Source organism: Eufriesea mexicana, unplaced genomic scaffold, assembly GCF_001483705.2.
Source record: "Eufriesea mexicana isolate 0111107269 unplaced genomic scaffold, ASM148370v2 scaffold4591, whole genome shotgun sequence".
In the NCBI taxonomy this organism is placed as follows: Eukaryota; Metazoa; Arthropoda; class Insecta; order Hymenoptera; family Apidae; genus Eufriesea; species Eufriesea mexicana.
Window position 1 is genome coordinate 4,283 of NW_016912556.1, and position 4,587 is coordinate 8,869.

Sequence of the window (4,587 nt, forward strand, 5' to 3'; positions counted from 1 at the left end):
TGCCAGAGCACCTAGCTTATGTTATACCTTGTGACTAATCGAAGAAGTTTGACACATTCGTCGGCGTTTCGCGTCCAACAAATGTACGATATGTAACAGAGTTGCCGCCGAAGGCCGAACCCCGGCGGTCGGCGACGTTGATGGTAGCGACTTTGTGCCCGCGATCGCTTTCGATCGTTCCATGACGATCGCGACCGAGCATCGAGGGGAGGACGACCGCACGCGTGTCTAGAATCCAGTTCTTTGACGACTCTCGACGGAGTAACAGAGTAACGTATGAAGAATAGACTTTTGAAACAAGAGACCTTTTATTAATTTTAATCGGAGTCCCTCCGGTTCCCCGAACCACACCTCCTACAATTCAGAAGTGGGATAGCCCCCGTGACCGTGTGTTGAGATTTGAGAATTTCTTTTTTTATCTTTCCCTTGTTTAGAATTCCTACGTTACGTGAAGTTTTTGTGTCTCGCGTCCGTATTGGTGTTTGAAACTGTCTAACGTTACGTGAAGTTTCTGTGTACCACGTGCGTTACAGTATTCGGAACTGTCCAATTGTATTGATTATTGCGTGTGATAATTTGCGTTGTGGCCAGGAAGACAAACGAATCAAGATGCTAGAAAATAAGGAAACTTTGTATGACCTCACCGTTACAGAGCTGAAGTCCCTACTCCGTGGGAGTAACGACGTGTATACCACGTCGTTGGCGATTCTGTGACAAAAGCAATACGACGTGCGTGACACGTCTTTTCAGCGCAAGTGGTTAAACAATATCGAGACCCAATCATTCGTGAAATCCGGCAGAGACTAGAGCACACAGAAGACAAACTCTTCGAATTAAGAGATGGGTTAGTCTATCGAAAGATTAAAACGAGATTGTCATTTTACGTGCCGGAGTGCGTGGAGGAAAGGGTAATCAAATCATGTCACGACGACCTCGGTCATGTAAGTATGCAAAAAATTTTTGAATCGATCAATCGAATATACTGGTTTCCAAAAATGAGTGAAAAAATCAAGAGATACATCCAAAACTGCCTTAAATGCATAGAATTCTCACCCCTAAAGGAGAAAAAAGAAGGCTATCTAAATGGCATCCCGAAAAATTACCAAATTACCCTTCCAAACAATCCACATAGACCATAGATGTAAAATAGTCCATGGGAACGCGTGTGCTGTTGAATTGTTCGCCGTGTTGTCGGCGTTGAATATGCATACTGTCTTCTTGTTCAGTCGATCTTCCAGGATTTCCTGTTTTAATTTCTGAATTTTCTGTCCGATGATGTGGGAATGCTGTTTTTCCCCATGTTTGTATTTTGTGTGTGAACCGATTCAAAGTGGTTACCGAGGACGTTTAATTTATCATCTGTATCCGTGATGAGAATGTTCTGTCGCGCGTCTGTCTAACGAGTATCGAATCATACGTTTGTATCCCGAAGGAGGTGTGCATTCGCAATAGGAATTTTTCAAGTTCCTGCGGCGCTTACCTCCATCCGTCGGAATATGCTATTAATCGCGGGAAAGAATTTGGATGATTGTCGCGGAGATATACTGGAGATTTTATTTTTCCAGAAAGAGTTGACGGAATCATGAAACGCTTTCTTCATTTTGTATTTGACAGATTTTAGGGAATCTTTGAGCGCTGCTACTGTCGCGTTGTTTTTACTCGTGTACGATTCGAGTCTCGTAAGTCTGTTTAGTCGTATCAATATGTTTGCCACTATACTAAACCATTACCTGATAATTAATTCAAGTAGAACTGTATTGATGAATCCAACCAATGATGACACCATGATGAATCTTCAGTTGCAAATATCGAAAAAATTATTAAGTAGTGACCCACATAATCATATAGCTTCACCATCGGAGAAACTTAATCTATCATTCTGCAAAATTCAAACTAAATCAGTGACCCCAAGGCCTTGCATTTACGTTGGGAGTATGGAGAGAACCCTGGCAGAAGGAAAAGCAGAAGCAGTAGCATAGCTCAGAAAAATATAAATGATACAAAAAGGAAAAGAAAAAACAGGCAGTAAAATACATGGACCGATTTAAAGCACAAAACAAGACAAAACCAAAAAGAAACACATGCACTGTCAAGCCTTGATTATAGTATTATCTCATATTAACATATGTGTAATATAAGGTTAGGTTAAAATTTTATCACAATACAAATAAGATTAGGATCGTGACCTGTTTCTAGACTAAAAGGCTGAAATAAAGAAATGTTTTCCAAACAAAATGCTATCAATTTCAATTTCCTGTGTACATAAAACGTTCATTTCTTTTTGTGTTGCTACATAATAAATATAAATATATTTACAATGTATTATACCCATCAAATCTTTTTTTCCAAATCATCCCAAAACTTTTTTACGAGATGAAACATTTTCTGATATAGGTGTACCTTCTGTTACTACCTTCTGATGATGCTTTTATACACGATGTGGACATATTTTTTACTTTGCTTGCGTAACTCAATGGGTAGAAAGGTAAGAATGTTTCATATTATTTTGAATTAAAAATTTTGTATAAGTACATCAAATTCCAAAATAAAATAATATTTTTATTTTAGTAAATAATGTTTACATTTCTTATATTTTAAGAAATGAGTAATTGTTTTTATAAATTTATTAGTTTCCTTTATACAGTTCAAAAAATTGTCCATTATGTAGGGAAAAGACTACATTGAATAAAATTCATAGAATATATTTCAATTTTGCTAATAATGATACCATTAGTGAAGATACACGTTCACTGCAAGCTAAAATTGATAAATTAAATTTTCAGCTTGTGTTGAAAGAGAAAGATATTAAGGATTATACATAAAAAGTTAAGACATTAGCGAAACAAAACAACGAGTGAAAAAGAGAAACATGTGGGAAAAATAGTGCTATTCATTCTCTCAAAGGTCAGATTAAATACTTTCAAGAACAAAATATGAAGACAGACAAGAGAAAAAAGAAATCGATCAGTTGCAAAAAAAGATTGAAAATTACAAAAAGTCTGTAATAATTTATATCCTTTTATATCTAAATGTGTAAATATAATTTGATAAATATATTTTTGGTTTCGGTATACAAATACTACTTGAGGCTTCTACGGAAAATGTGGATCAAATGATTTCAAGTTCAAAAAATCCAAATACGATTATTACATACATACCTTTGATGAAGACGTAATTGAATATTGTACATAATTTTGTATATTTGTGTTTTATTTTTAAAAGATATATATTAAGTTTAAAAAAATGACAATTGGTTTAAATAAAAGAAGGGAATTAAGAGCTAAAGTAAGAAGTTTTCAACAAGAACTTACTAAAGTGTTAGTGGTAATTATGATAATACTTTAGTAAGTTCTTGTTGTAAACTTCTTAGTGACACTATCAAAGGAACGAAATTTTTTGTCTGAAGAACATGCCAAAGTAAAGTATGTAGACTTTGTGATAATATTAAAAAAATTTTAAGCAAGTAAGTTGCCATATTTTCTGTTGTATTATTTATAGGAAATTTGAAGATTTAATGAATTGTTGAAGCGAAAAGATGTTTTTACAAAATGAACTTAGAAGGTTAGAAAAAGAGATGTCTTTAAAGCAAAAATCAATCCATAAACAGTGAATATATCAAATACTAATTCAAACAATGACTCTAAACAAGATGAAATCGAGAAAATAGTTAATAACGTAGAAAATGGGGAAGAAAATATGGATTAAGAAGAAGAGAAACAATATACTATTACAGTAATTAAAATAACATTATTTTTATAATATGTCAATATTCAAATTGTATATATCCAAATTTTTTAAAAATTAATTCTAATTGATTAATGATTTATTTTCAGAAAAATGAAACAAGTTCTCCATATCTTCCAGTAAAATCAAGGGGGATATTTGCTTTAAAGCAACATATAACTCAAAAACATAATACAGTGAAATTAAATTTTCAATTCTTAAAAAAAATTTAAGTGTTGAAAAAGCAGGATCTATAAATGTAACAAAACATATTGTAATTTTAAAAATAATAATCGTTATTCTTTCATACAGATTTTTTATTTAAGAAAAAGTAAAAACTAATATAATTGCATTTGACGATTCCCGAAATGCATGACGAAATTTTGACAATTCCCTAAATCTTCTAATACTATTAGACAATATAATTTTTCGTCTTGTATGCTTTGTATTTGAATATTGTATATGAATAATGTTTATATGTAAATATCAAACTGCGATTAATTCAGCAAAGATCTGAGTAAATTATAAAATGAATTCAATTATACATAAATAAGTCGGAAAAAAGTTTATCGTGATATTTTCTATTAAAAATCTTTTATATACATATATTATAGATTTTTATTACAGAATTTGATGTCTAATAAAATATTAATATCTCTATAATTATGTTTTTCTATTTATATAAATAAATAATAGAAGTACTTATCTCTAAAAGCTCATATAATTTTAAATAATTGAAATCTTAAATATACTTTGGCACTAGAATTATTTATATTCTTGTAAGTAGATAATTTTCAAATAAAAATTCTGAATTTATTTACTAAAACCCTATTTTCATAAAGAAAATTACCGAATAATGTTCAC

The 4,587-nt window shown here is 31.8% G+C and overlaps 1 pseudogene; it reads left to right on the forward strand.

Moving 5' to 3' along the window:
* The first annotated feature begins 2,426 nt into the window (after positions 1-2,426).
* Positions 2,427-3,610, forward strand: LOC108551558 (E3 ubiquitin-protein ligase TRAIP-like; annotated as a pseudogene).
* Positions 3,611-4,587: the final 977 nt, after the last annotated feature.